This window comes from Armigeres subalbatus, chromosome 3, assembly GCF_024139115.2.
Source record: "Armigeres subalbatus isolate Guangzhou_Male chromosome 3, GZ_Asu_2, whole genome shotgun sequence".
Classification (NCBI taxonomy): domain Eukaryota; kingdom Metazoa; phylum Arthropoda; class Insecta; order Diptera; family Culicidae; genus Armigeres; species Armigeres subalbatus.
The window spans coordinates 94742631-94758031 of record NC_085141.1 but is presented as its reverse complement, the minus strand read 5'-3'; the positions used below and the strand labels follow the sequence as shown (position 1 = coordinate 94758031).

The 15401-nt window shown below is 40.4% G+C and overlaps 1 protein-coding gene across 4 annotated transcripts in view; it reads left to right on the top strand.

Moving 5' to 3' along the window:
- The window catches only part of LOC134224919 (long-chain-fatty-acid--CoA ligase 4-like), a 138700-nt gene that overhangs the window by 88565 nt on the left and 34734 nt on the right, over positions 1-15401 (top strand). The window contains exon 1 of one of the 4 annotated variants that reach the window (XM_062704577.1): positions 7049-7172. The exons of the other annotated variants lie outside the window; for them this stretch is intronic. The gene's annotated coding sequence lies outside the window, so the exon portion shown is untranslated. Of the gene's footprint in view, positions 1-7048; positions 7173-15401 lie in introns of those variants that run through there. 4 annotated transcript variants of the gene reach the window in all.

Sequence of the window (15401 nt, the reverse complement as noted above, 5' to 3'; positions counted from 1 at the left end):
TGATGGGAGGAAAAACTTCAAATGATGGAAAAAACCTCCTTTCCTAGCTTTGCTATCTTGCTCTTCCCCGGGACCGCAAGATGCGACTTCTACTACGAGCTCATTCGAAATTATCATCAAATCGTTCTGTGTCTATACCTGCACTTCTCCGGTACTACCAATCTGCTTTACTTCGGAGAAGTCGGCCTGTTGTGCTGTTAAGCACCTCTCCTTGGTCCTATCGCCGGTATACCTAGCCTCCACTTTGAAGTGGCTGGTGTCTCGACGACTTTGAACGACTGATTCTTCGCGGTCTACTGGGTCTAGTCCCCAAGGGTGGATCTAGCCTACTTTGACAGATAATTCCCGGTGAAGGAGTTTCTCCCACACCGAAGCCAACCAGCCGGGTGCCAAGGTCAGTCCAGCGATTCCGGTGGAGCAGGGCGTCCGGTTCACTGGTGCCCTGACTACCCGTCGCTGGTGGTATTTCGTCGCGATCTACTCAGTCTAGTCCCCGGTGGTGGATCTAGCCTACACCGACGGAGAGTTCCCCGACAAAAGAATTTCTCCCGGTACCGATTCTCTTTGGTCGTTGCGACATTTCTTTTGCAAAACAGATGACCGCATTCCAAGTGCTTTCCTCTCGACACATTTCTTCAACAACGTTCTCCAAGCTTAGGCCGGTTATTTCCCTCCGGCGTCTCTTCGACGTTCTCACAGTTCGGACAGAACGGTGAGTTAGCATGCTCGAACCGATGCAGATACTTCCTGAAGCATCTTTGGCCCGACAGGAACTGCGTCAGGTGGAAGTTTACCTTGCCATGCTTTCTATTTATCCACGTTGCCAGGTTCGGAATAAGAAGGTGGGTCCACTAGCGTGACGAGACACTAGCTAGCAGACGCTTCGTGCTGTTTCTTGGTCCGCCAACGTTTGGCATGATCCTCGTTATCGCGTTCATTGCCTTCGCCTACTTTTCACAGGCGTAGTCGACATGGTTGTTGAAGTTCAACCGGTCAAGGTGCTTCAGTGACCGTTTCGATGTAATTTCATGCCCTTCGACTACGATCTCCATCCGTTGGATTGCTTTGCAGTTGCTGACTCCGTTTTTTGGTGAGCTATCTGTAGCTTAACTCTCGATTGTGGTTATCGCCTCCGTCACTGACGCCTCCACTTCTCCATCACTGTTAGTGACACGTCATCCGCAAAACCTCACTTTCAAATTCTCACTTTCCTGGGCAGCTGCAGTGTCAGGTACATCCCGTTCCAGAGGGTTGGGCCGAGTATATGGAACTCTGAGGAACACCCGCCGTAACACGCATCGACTTTTGCCCTTCGTTCGTGTCATACACCAGACCATTGCTCTGAAGTAGCTCTTCAGAATGTGACACAGATAGCCGGGAACCCGCATTCACGTCTATCGTAACAACTACGCAGTATCGATCTCCTCTTCGCTTCTGTTTGGACGCTTTCTCAGCACTTTCGAGTACTGTCCGGATTGCATCCACAATTGATACTCCTGTTCGAATTCGAACTGCATCATTGACAGTCCACCCTCACCCTCCATACACTTCGTCAACCTGTTGAGAATGATCCTCTGCAGGAGCTTCCCAACTGTATCTATCAGGCATATCGGTCTATACGAGGCCGGATTCCCCGGTTGCTTTCCAGGTTTTGGCAGCAATACCAGCTTCTGGGTCTTCCACATTTCTGGAAAGTTACCCTCGTCCAGGCACCGCTGGAGTAACATAATCGGATATGCCAAGATCGCAGCGTTTAGAGCCACGTTTGGTATTCCATCTGGACCCGGATCTTGTGAACCATGTTTCGGGAAGAGACCTTCCACGATTTCCTTCAGCACTACTGGACACATTTCAGCTGGCGTCGGCAGGCCTTTGATCCATCACATCACAGCCATCACAATTCTGTACGCATCACCCCAGTGATTGGCATCTGCTTCTCGGCATAGCTCCTTGTAGCAGTCTTATTTGCTCATCTTGATTGCCCTTTTCAATGTGGTTCTAGCTTCCCGGAACGCCGCCTTGTGCTCCTCTCTTTCTGGTTCCGTCCTCGCTCTATGTGCCCTGGATCTGAGATAAGCAGCACGCAGCGCACTGAGCCTCTCGTTCCACCAGTAAGCTGGACGGCGATTGCTTCTAGGTTCCTGTTTTCGCGGCATTGCGGCGTCACAAGCCGTTACCATTCTCCTTATCATTTCGGCCGCATCAATGTGCTCGATACTATTGTCCGGACGAAGTGCCTAAACGAAGAGGTCCTTATTAAAGGCTCTCATCTTCCACTTCTGCTCAACACGGTCATTCTTCTTCGTGTTGTTGCAGGTTTTCGTTGCCCAATACAATAGCGAATCGCCTGGTGATCGCTATGGGTGTACATTTCACTAACTCTCCAGTTCATGTTCGGCATCAGCGAAGGACTGCAGAACTTGATGTCGATGATAGACTCCTCCGCTCCCGTCTCTCCGCAATGCGCTCACGGTGCCTTCATTGCACAATCGTACATCTAGCTGCGCCAGAGCTTCCTGCAGAATGTATCCTCTTGTATTGGTTACTCTGCTGCCCCACTCCACGGCCCTCGTCCGATCAGCTTGCCGGTTAACTGCTCTAGCATCTGGCTGAACTTCTCCACTGTCCACCTTGGAGTTTCATAGCAACTGCATATGTAAATGCCGTTGATTTTGGCAATCACGAATCCTTCACATAAACTCTCCACCACTTCTTGGATAGGTAGTCTGCCCATAACTTGTATCGCAGCCATTCCCGTTCTATCAGCCGCCCAGTTGCCGTTACCAGGGCGAACTCGATACGGCTCTGCAATTATCGCTATGTCACACATCGCTTCTGTTGTTGACTGCCAAAACAGTTGCTGTGCGGTTTCGCAGTGATTCAGATTAATCTGAATTATGTCCACTACTGCTGGCCTGCGATCGCTCTCTTGTAGGCAAGGCATTTGTAGCCACCCGTCTGATGATCATTCCCTTCTTCCGGTGTGCAAAGCATACACTTAGGTTTTTGCGTACAGTCTTTCGTAAAATGACCTGTTCCCCGCATTTCCAACACATATTGGATATGTCCGGACCCTTACAAGCCCCTACCCGATGTCCGAAGCCCAAACGTTTGAAGCATCTCTCCGCTTGTTTATTCACTGGCGGGGCGGCTTTCAATGGGCATTTTGACCATCTAACAGTCAGTTTGCCTACCTCTAGAGCCTTTTTAGCAGCGGTAACTGGCAGGCGAATTATCGCTATTTGTGTTCCTCCGAACGCTTTCCTTATTCGGATTACCATTTGCACATCGCCCAGGTTACACTGTGACTTTAGAGCATCCTTGAGCTCTTCTTCCGACGTGATCTCGTATAGATCCCTGCACATAATTACAGGGATTTAACTTCCGCCTCTGCGCCCAACGATTTTGCGAGGCGCTCCTGCATAATCGAGCAATCAACCGCAGGGTCCTTCTTTAACTCGAAGAGCATCTCTCCGGTTTGAGTGCGCCTGGTCCTTACTTCATTCTCGCCCAAGTCCCTCAGCTCCGGATCCTTTAAGTAAGTGTCATATTGAGGAGCGCTGCATACGTCCTTGTATCGTTAGCCTTGACGAGTACGGCTTCCCCTTTCGGTGACTTCTGCAGGCCTGGTAGCGAGTAACTTTTTAGTGACTTGGTCACTTTTTTCGGGTCAGTCACTAAAAATTCTCTTTTTTCGACCTCAGGTCACTAAAGTCACTTTTTCTCGGAAAAAGTCACTACAGTCGACTCTCTATATCTCGATGTTCTATATCTCGATATCTCTTCCTATGTCGATGATTTCCTCGGTCCCTTCAATCCACATACATTTTGACTTTCTACATCTCGATGATCTCCCTATCTCGATATTTCTCTATCTCGATGTGTTCTAATCATATTTTGTTCAGGATTCACTCTCCTTATATCGATATGATCAATCTTTTAGGCTACTAGACCATCTCTGAACAATAACAAACACATCAACAATAAGAAACGACATTTGTTTTGTTGTCGTTTTTCATAACAACGATCTTTTTTGGATCTAGTACTCATTTCAATTTTCCTTCCATACCTCGATCTCTCCCTATCTCGATGTTCCCTTCAATATCGAGATGTGGAGAGGCGACTGTATTTTCAACTATTTTGAAACTATTGACGAGGTTTCGTTAAGAGCATCGTATAGCGGAATGAAAAAAAAAAAAATTGAAAAATTTGAAGCTTCTTTCATCGCAAGATGCTTTATTCATGACGGACATGAAATGACGGCAGAGGTCAACCAGCTAAGGGCTGAGAGCCTCTTTACTAAAGAAGAAAAAAAATGAAATGACGGATTTAGAAAAAAATGACTAATATTTTTTGGCCCGACAGCCGAAATCTGTTCGTAACTTCTTAGTGACCTAAAATTCGCTCTGAATCTATTATTAATTGTTAGATTTAAAACAGCGATTAATTGAAGGGGTTTTGTGTCACTGTGATCCAATTGTGTATATAGTGATGTGATGCAAGCAGGATGGGATTCTAAATATATTCACAAGACTAATAGCAGAACCTGCTTATTTTTAAATCTTTTTTAAAAACTATTAAACTCTACACCTTATCAATTGAACTGTTGAGTATTTCAATTCATCTTTTCAATAAAATTCTGATATTTTTATCTCAGTCCTACACAATTGTAGATACATTTCCTGTTGTTGTAATGCTCATTAGTGCATACCCAAAACTAACAAGCTTTTTAGTTTTTTTTTTATTATAATAAATATGTTCTAATCAGAAACATATATATTTTGAAACATAAGATTTTTTTAGGATCAAAATGGAGAAAAAGGACTTTATGAGTGGAACATTTCTTACGTAGGCGATCCCTCATAGAAAGATTTATTTCATATTTTTTTTCCGTAAGGAGCAAAATGAATGGTCTCTCGAGATCTGCTTTGATAAATACAGTAAAATTTTCCAAAATATATTCTGATGACAATTTAGACATTTGAGACTGCATAAAATTTAAATATTCCATCAAGAAAAATCGTGAATTTGTTAAGAATTTTGTTATTTAAAGTTTGACTCACCGGTTGATAGCTCAAACTTATTGTTTAGGATGTTCGAAATTCTGATCAAAATCCTTTAGGTTTCAAAATGATTCTTTGGTTTCAGATGTATAAACTTTGTGAGTCAAATTAAATCTATGTCGAAAAATTATTTAAATAAATTTATAAATTTAATTATTTAAATAAATAAAGCTCAAACATTATTGCCCATTATTTGGTATGACTGCCCTCAAATTGTGTTTTTCGAGTGGTAGAAGCCGGAAAGGTCAATTCGTGTTTTTTTTGCGGAATTTATTGCCCCTTCAAATTGGAATTTTTGGTCAAAAGATATTAGAGGGAGACATAATTTTTGAAAATTATTTGTATCGGCCTTATTAACTTCATATAAAAGTCAATTTTTTTCACTGCAAATGAAATTAAAAGTCACTATTTGGTCACTTTTTCTGCAGCTGAAAGTCACTATTTGGTCCCTTTTTTCGTCAGTTTTGGTCACTAAAGTCACTATTTTGAGCGGCATTGACCGCTACCAGCCCTGCTTCTGACGAGGCGGTGGCTTTTCTGGTGGTGGTTTTTCATTGGCGCCCGGGAACAAATCCCGAGCTCCCACCTCTATGTATGTGTGTGTATGTGTACAAAATTTTGTAGACACAGTTTTTGGAACTTAGCATTGTCCGAATTACTCGCATCAGACAGAATTACCGCAATCCCATTGTTCCATTGTTTGCTATTGAAAATTGGCTAGATCGGACTATGGGATCAGAAGTTATGGCTAAAACACTATTTTTATACGCAAAATACGCTAAAAAACACTCATTCATATTTTTCAGTATTTTTATGTACGAGAAAGGCACCAACGCCGCTAGGTGGAATAGTCCGGGTTTTTAAACTGCAGATTGAAAAGACGTAAATATTACGATTGTTTCTTTCTTGTGACAGTCATTTTCCAGGTGGCTAGTACGATTTGTTTCGAATGAGACATTATTGTTTACCCAATCGTCAAGGACAGTTAGCGCCGTAGTTCAAGTATCTTATTTTTACCCCATTACTTCACATTCGTCTGGACAAACTACCAGGAACTGCAACACTCGTTACGTTCACCATCAAAACTAAACCACTTGAAATCAAGAAGTCAATCCGTCTGAAGTGCACGTGCTTCACAGACCTTATCTTATCTCACGCTTTATAGTTCAATCCGATAGGCGTGCGATTCCGCGATAGTCAAAGTCCATTTTGAACCCTCTCTCTATAATCCCGTCTTAGTTGGTAGCTGTCAGCAGCTTAGCGGAGGATCGTTTTATAAACAAACTTTCCACGGCTACCACCACCATCGACTGTGGGAAAACGTGGTACAATTTTCCTGGCACCCGAGTTTCTCTCGCTGCTGTGGTCGGTCCGAAGCTCACATTTCACAAACAAGATTTTTATCGTTGTTCGGTTTTACAACGGTATGTATTACTGGCGTCACCGTTCGTGGTCATCGAACCGGCGACGCCGCCGTTTGCGATCGTTGTAGTAAATCTTCGGTGCATTGACCAAATGTGACGACCGAACGTGAGCTCGATTGATCACCTGGGGCGAAGCCAACGCTGCAGCTGGAGGTAATCTCCTCGCAATCGCGGTGCGATGCAGTATTGATGTTTTCGCCATTAGTTTACATAACGACGTTGATCCTGTTTTGCAGTAAGTTAGGGGTCCATAAAATAAAATCGCGACCAACCAAATCCCCTGTGCCTATCGTGGGGTTTTGAGCTTTGAAGTTTTGATAAAAAAAATCGATGGATAATTGTGCGCCGCCGCAGTCACTACCGCCAGCAGCGTTACTACCTTGATCAGATCTTATCTGGCCAGTCAGTGTGGTATGTTGGTATGCATGCAGAGATAAGAACGTGTCCGTCCGATGGAGCCTACTTGCTGATTGACGTTTTATCGAAAAATCAAACTGCGGCAGGCCGTACCTACATCGACTGGGTCGTTACCGTCGTCGGTTTAGTTCTAGACTCGACTTGCTCCGGTTAAGTAAAGTTTCTTGAACCAGTTTTTATCCTCGTGGTGCGTGCGCATTTGGTGTTCTAATTTTCGCGGGTTGGATTACCTCTTTCGGCGGTTCGTGAGCAGCATCGACAAGAACAAGTAAGCATCTGTGCTGGGTACCGTAAATTAATCGACAGGGAGAACACCGCACGCACTTCGTTGCGCGTAAATTTGGATTCCGGCTTGCGAATTCATGATAGTTTGAACTGGGATTGGTTTGCTTTGAGAACAGGTTTCTGAGCGAACGGCAATCTTTTTGCTTTTGTTGTTTCGGGAGATACACCTGGAACGTGTTTTACTTTGATGAGTATCATGGATCAATTGTTTGAAACAAAACTTCTATCATTCACACATTTTTAGGCTTTTGAAGCATAGTCAGTTCATGTTTATGTGAAATTTAGGTTCTATAGATCAGGAGTTTTGAAATTATGGTTGATTACGGCCACACTTGAGTCGCCTAAAGCGGTTCAGTTTGTATATTTACATCACCGAACAAATACGACGATCATCCATCCATAGCAAAAACTTATTGTAGTGTTGTTTTCCGATGCTCCTTCCTATAATTGCGCTATTTGTGTGATTTATTCTTCAAACAGTTCTTCCATTTCACTAAAAGTGGTTCGCAGATTCGGAAACATCGAGTACACGCGTTGGTGCTGATACTTAAATATTGTTTAGACCTCATTTCCGAAGATGACCTTCAGTCCATTAAGTCTGCTTTTGCGAACAGACTGTGCGTTGTTGTCTTTGTGCGATTGAAATCGTTTTTCCGGTTAATAATGACTTTGATGTGACTAGTATTCGACGATAACGACTATTTATTGCTCATTAAAAGAAAAACATGTGAAACCCTCTTGTACTGTATGCTTAGGATAAGGACAAAAAAGCAATCACATTTAACTATGTAAATCTCAAACTATAGAAACATGTAAGTCTTGGGATTAGTCTTTGAATTATAGTTTTCAAAAAAAGTGGATATCGTGCTTATCATTTTGCGTTACGAGGATTGTCTGGGTCATTGAAGTTTTGATCAATGCATCTTATAATTATCAATTTAAAGATGATATACAATTGCTCTATGACAAATGAGTGATGCAGAATAGTTCATAGAAATAATTCTTGTTACAGGACGAATATAGGGTGATAGTGATTTACGAACTGATGAGTGATGATCTATTGAAAACCATTTAAACTCATTGAAGAAGCAAATGGTGTTTGTTTGGGAATTGTATTGATGGTTCGTACTTTCCTATTCGATTCTATTAATGACCAATAGGGTGCGCGTTATCGATGGCGGGTAAAAGTTGTGGGAAGTGAAGAATGGCTTGACTGGAATAATTGCCCAAAAAACTTTTCAATAGTCAGTCCTCTTAATGCAATGTTGCTACTGTATCTGTCAAAATTGAACTGATTCAACAAATGTATTGTGGATTGGTTTTAAACGGTTTTTGGAGCGAATTGTACGACTAATGAGTGTGAAACGCTGTGAGTTTGCATGAAATACTTTAACTTTCTATTTAGATTTGAGCATGACTGTAATACAGTCGTGGCAGTAGTGATTTTTAGTATTTTTAAGCTTTGGTAGGCGTGTGGCACTTCCAGGTTTTTGTGGAGCCTCATTCTAAATCTGTGTTTAATGGAATGAGAACTTCATTGATGGTCAAATGACATTATGCCAAATAACTTCGTTTTGGTGTGGTTGGAAATTCAGAGAATATTTTTTGGATAAAGAAGCTGGATTCCAGAACATAGATTGTCATTATATAGCCATGAAATCAAACGGGTTTTGTACAAGACATGCCCGTCATGTTCAACGTAAACCAGTTTGATGTATTGAGGAATGTAGTGGCATCATGCTCGATTTGGGCGTAAATTATGCTGTAAACAAACATTGTAAGGCGAATTCCTGCTAGAGCAAGCATTTTCTAATAAAATCACGGTAGTATCCGACATAATAAGCTTTCCTCTATTAGGAAAGGGAATTAGTTTTTAAGGAAAATGCTTGTTTTTAACAGAATCCACAAAACATTGTTTGTTTACAGAATAAGTTACGTCCAAATCGCAGATCGGTCCAGAATTGTTGGACAAACTTTAAATTTTCACTTTAAAAAATTTATTCCCCAAGGGTGATGGTGCCTCTCTTCTATTACCTCCACTCTTCTTTCAGGTGCATGGATTGTTCCATAACCTTAGCTTATTTCAGCCAGTATCATTGTGGCCATTCGGTGGCCATTGGCGGATAAACAACAAATAAGCACTGCTAACCATTTGAATTGTCTTACAGCCTTACGGGAAAGGAATAATTAATTAGTTTCGCAGAACATCCGGCACCTGTTACAAATAGGTCATCGCGTCTTACAGTCCTTTGCATTTTGTTGCATTTTGAACATAACCTCGGGAAGGAATATGAGATGCAGTTGTCATTTTTACCGGATTTGAGCTAATATGCTCTGTATAAGGCTCAGAATGTGAGATAATTCAGTTTAATAAATTACGTGAACATTTTGCATACCTAATAAAACTGATGCTTCCTTCCAAATTTCCTCTTGATACTTCCTCTTAGTAAATATTTACACTTCCAGCTATAATTTAAAAGCTATTACAGCTGAGACCGTCCGCGGCAAAGTTAATGGTGAAAAAATAACTCTTAAGAAAATTATTTTGAGCTTTTTAGTGGAATGTCTTCACTTGTCATAAGACGAGTTTGTACAATCCCATTTAACTCCACCACTTAATTAGTGGTGGAATTAAATGGGATTGTACAAATTCGTCTTATGACAATTGAACTTTACTCTGTTTGTTGAACGGATGCACAACTTTCTTTTATATTTCATCATCTTCATCCGCCAAGAAAGTATGTTTCCCCAAGTACCCTGCAAGTTCAAGAAATATCTGGAAGAACAGGCAGATAAGTGAACGCACCAACATCCGAATTTTCAACTTTGACTTGGAATCTGTTCTGTTATACGCTAGCGAAATATCAGTTGTATATATCAGTTGAAAACATTCAACGGCTGCACTGCCGCTAACCGCAAGTCGAGCACATCTATATATTGACCTCCATATACCTGCGGTACATAACTTGTGCCTAGTGGTGGCCTCACAACTGGATCTCAAAAAACGAGCTCCATCGTCGTTGTCACTCAGAGGCCGATAGCAACAGAAATTCTGGATCGGAAGTGGGGCTGGGTTGGCCACACCTTACACATTTATTTTTTTTCGCGGGATCTCAGCATTTTTTGTTTATTTTCCCGAGGTGGGCACCGCCGAGTTTCAACTAATATGATTTTTGCCGAGATCTCAGTAAAAGTGATGTATCGGTTGCTGCTGCGATACAGTAAATATTTTGCTGGTTTTGGTTTGGTTCGGGTTCCATTATATAAACACATACGAGCGACAAGAGGAGAATATAACGAGAAGAGGAGAAATAGCGAAAGAAAGGGACAGAGTGGGTGAGAGAGATTGAGTGGGAGAGAGAGAAAGAGAAAATGTTTGAAAGTGAGTGAGGGTGACTAAGTGAGTCAAAGTGAGGATGAGAGTTAGTGAGTAAGTGAGTGAGAGTGAAATAATGAGTGAGAGTGTATTAGTGAGTGAGAATGAGTGTGTGTATGAGATTGAATGAGTGAATGAGAATGAGTGTGTGTTTGAGATTGAGTGAGCGAGAGAGTTAGTGAGTGAGTGAGTAACAGTAAGTGAATAAAAGTGAGTGAGTCAGAGTGAGTGAGAATGGGCGAGTGAGAGTGAAAGTGAGTGAGCCAGAGCTAATGAGTGAATAAGAATGAGTAAGTGAGTGAGAGTGAAAGAATTAGTGAGATTGAGTAAGTGAAAGTGATAGAGTAAGAAAAAGTAAGAGCGTGTAAGTAAGCGAGTGAGTGAGAGAGAGAGAGTGAGTTACAGCAAGTTAGTGAGTGAGAATGGGCGAGTGAGAGTGAAAGTGAGTGAGTGAGAGTTAGTGAGTGAGAATGGGCGAGTGAGAGTGAAAGTGAGTGTGTGAGCCAGAGTGTGAGTAATTGAGTGAGAGTGAAAGAATTAGTGAGATTGAGTAAGTGAGAGTGATAGAGTGAGAAAGAGTTAGAGCGTGTTAGTAAGCGAGTGAGAGGGAGAGAGATTAAGTGAGAGAGAGAGAGAGAGACAGTAAGTGAGTGAGAGAGAGAGTAAGTGAGTGAGAGAGAGAGTGAGTAAGAGACAGATTTAGTGAGCGAGAGAAGTGGCCATCTCACTATTCACTATTTCTAACTTCTCGTTCAAACTTCTCAATTTTTACTGCTCACTTTTCACTTCTTACTACTCAATTCTCACCTTACTCTTTTTACTTCTCATCCTCAATTACCACTGGTCACTTCTCACTATTCATTACTTCACTTCTCACAACTCATTTCTTACTTCTCATTTTCACTTCTCACTTCTTATAAGTCACTTTTCTTTTCTCGTGAAGTTATGAAGAACTCACTTCACACTTTCTTATTTTATTTTTTTACTTCTCACGTCCTATTCTCACTACTCACTACATCACTTAACTTCTCACTACTTAACTCTCACTTCTCACTTCTAATTTTACAATTATTTCTTATTCTCAGTGCTCACTTCTCACTACTCATTGCTCACTGCTCACTTCTCATTTTTCATTTCTCGCTTCTCATTACTTAGTTTGCTCTTCACACTTCTCACATTTCTCACTTTTCACTATCCACCTCACTATGTTCTTTCCATAATAATTTTCCGTCAGAGATTACGCATTTACGCAAGACAATTATACAATTATTCATGGTATTAAATAGTAATCGTGCATTTTGGATAATTTATGTTGAAATATTTCCAGTAATTCAATGTGATATATTAAACCTTTTTTCATTTGAACTACCCTAACAATAACAAGCATCTTCCCATCCACTTCCTTTAAGAACTAATTTCAAATCTTACCTGTAAACGTCCTCAGGAACGTAAATTGAACATTGTTTGTTGGGTTTTCATATAGTAGTGAATTCGGCTCCGTAAAGTTTGATAATGATATGAGCCTACCATATGAAAATAGGCTTCTCAATCCAAAATATGAAAGGGAAAGTTTATTTGAAACAGGAAAATCGGTTATAACTAAGACCAATTTATATGACTTGTAGATAGTATTGTATAGCATAGGACATTGTACACGTCGAGGGTGGGGCTATACAATTCTCACATGAGCAATCTACCATATATTTCTGCAAATTGGTACTTGGGGATAATACCTTTTCCTATACTCGTATAACTGGCCACGTCCTTACAATCATGGAAGGAAGCTTCCCTTAAAGTTAGTTCAACATTTAATAGGGAATCCATACTACTTTTATAGATGTCTGAGGAAGGGAAATTTGTGTTAGTGAGTTGGGTAAATAGTATGGAGCTCTATTCGACGAGAAGAGCGTTTGTCGATAGACATATAAGGTACTCCGGGGCAAGTGAAAATACGGGGTAAGTGGGTACTATGGCTGCTGATCAATCGATAAACGTTTTTAGTGATAACAATCTTCTAGAAAGATGAAGCAGGACTATCAACGAATACAGCCCACACAAAAATATTTGGAATCAAAACCATTTGAGGCACCATGCTAATGCTATTGCTCGATCATGACTTTAGACTACCGGGGAAATCTATTACTTATATTTTAATTCAATGGATTTCCACCATAATAGTCGTTTTTAAATTTATCATTGATGTGGAAGGTAAATAATTTGAGCAATTTGAGTTTTAACATACATGGGGCAAGTGGGACATATTTGAACAACAATTTCGATAGAGCCCTTTTAATTGTTTTTAAATCGTTGTCTAGTGAAAAATAACTCCGACACTCATATATCATATGGATCTGAATCAGATGTAGTTTGCTTATTGTTGGTTTCGCTGTTAAATAGTATTGTACAGTTGATTAAAAATAATACAAAATTCATTCTAAAAATTATCTCCCGCAACAGTTATAACAATGCGATATTTTTCCATTTACAGTGCAAATAATCTATTTGTTCAACGATAGGTCAACAAAATTTGTCTTGTGTTTTGTTATTTTCAAATTGCGCATCAAATTTACAGATTTTCAGATAAATAACAGTGCTGCAAAGTGTCACCGTACAAGTCACGCAACGCGTGACAATAACAAAATCCAGGTCATGTGTCAAGCACTCAATTGTGATGCTCAATGTGGATCTCACATGCTTGGTGTAACGATCACCATGAAAGTGACATTTTAGCAACTAGCGCTTGGTCACTCACCATGTCTTCACTTCTTCTGCCTGTGATCACCAGCATGAATGATAGGAAAACTTTCCTGATGTTGTGGTTGTCATATCCATGTCATCTTGACTATCGTGATGATCACTTGACCTATGCGGTGTTTGGTTCGAAATCAACGCTCGACAGCAATGGAATAATCCATTTAGCGGAATTAATGGATTTTTGCTGTGATAAAAATGCATGAAGCCAAAATAGAATTTTTGGGAACATTTAAGTGTTCTTATTGTTTATATTGACTTTTTGTGCAATATTTTAAGAGGTGCCATTAAAAGAAAAGTACATACATAGTTTTTCCAAATTTGATCCAGACTATCTTTTGAAAAAGGCCAAATTTTTTTTATTGATTTTTTTCAAATGGATACAATCAAAAAACGACGCATCCTACAAAAAATGTTATATGGGTGACTATCGCAAAATCAGTCAAAGTTTCTAATAAAGATATCGGAAACAATTCAAATTGAGCCCTACACTGAAAAAAATCAGTTTCAACAGTTTCAAAAATTAAAACTCGATTTGCGAAAAAACGCTTTTTTTGATTTGTATGAAATTGTGTCTCAAGATAGGTGATTTTGTTCCCTACCAACCGTCCATACATCGCAAGCTGGGCACTTTGAAGGAAAAAAAGTTTTTCTAACAAAAACTTTTTCTTAGTTAGAGCCATTCACAAATACGGCCCATACAAATTTCAGAACCCTCCCATACAAAATACGTTACGAGAGGGTGGGTGGGGGCTTTCAGCCCCCAGGTCCATTTTAGCGTTATGTAATTTGTGAATGAACCCTTAATTAACCTATTGATTTATCCAATTTATCAATTAAAAACGACGTCAGTCCAATCAAACGACAACAAAATCAATCAATAACGGTGCTCACCTGCACTTTTGACAGCTGACCGACCTGATGCTCTTTATGGCTCTCAGCTTGTGGTTGTCAATCTGGGTGTCACGCTTACCGAAGGTACTCACGTGTCAGCTTCTACATGTCACGATGCGCTTGCAGTGATTGTCAGTAAAGAACATCGTTTAAAAGCGTGGTGGTTTTTGTTTTCATATCTGATCATCTGGTGATGGTCACGACATTTTGCAAGACTGAAATAAAGCGCTCAACACATAAATTGGCAATTTCGTTCTATTACAAATTTATAGCAGTGCGCATAGCCTGAATAAAAACGTTTCTTTTGAAGTACTGATTTATGTAATAATCTGTGCTTTAAACACAGAAACATTCACTCGAATGGTGAATAAAGAATTGCTTATCCTTTCCATCTAAAACATTTGGTACAAAAGTAACCCAGTGAAGAGCAAAACAAGAGCCAATTAAACAGTAAATCAGCTGTTGTCTGGTGTTCATATTTGCTAAAATTATAATCCCTTCCTTGTAGCAAAAACAAAAATCCGACAAGCAACAAACCTCCATCCATGATCTGAAAATACTACGACTCAGAAGTAACATGAACATTGTAGATTCCTTTAATTAGTTTAGTTCGACAGTATAAAACAGAATAGGTCCAACTTGCCCCGTTTGAAGGGGTAAGTGGGTCCTACAGGTGAATTTATTTCTTTCACTACCAATATTTTTTGTAATTGAATAAATGGCTTACAACACGTCTACACTTCAACAACGGAAGCATATAATGATGTATGCGTGGTTAATGTTCTGAAATATCGTGTTTTATAAGTATGCGTTAACAATTTTGCTGAACTAGCGTTTTTTTAGGTCCCACTTGCCCCGGGGTACCTTAATTCATATGAGCTGTACACACTCAGTTTTTATTTCTGCAGCTCGGCAAAATCCGCACAGCCGTGTGCCCAGCAAATAAAAAACTGATATCCCGTCAAAAATGAGGTTTGTTAGCTGGGTTTCGGCAAATTTTTTGCTGATTTTCAGCAACTTTGACAGAAATCTCGGCAAAAAACATGTTTGCTGGGGCACGGCTGTGCGAATCTCGGTAAAAGTTCAACATTTTGCTGAGATCCCGGTAAAAAAAATTAAGTGTGTAGATGTGTAAAAAAGTTCGTTTTTTACTCCCAGCTGAAAATTTCTTTATCATAGACCTTCGGAATT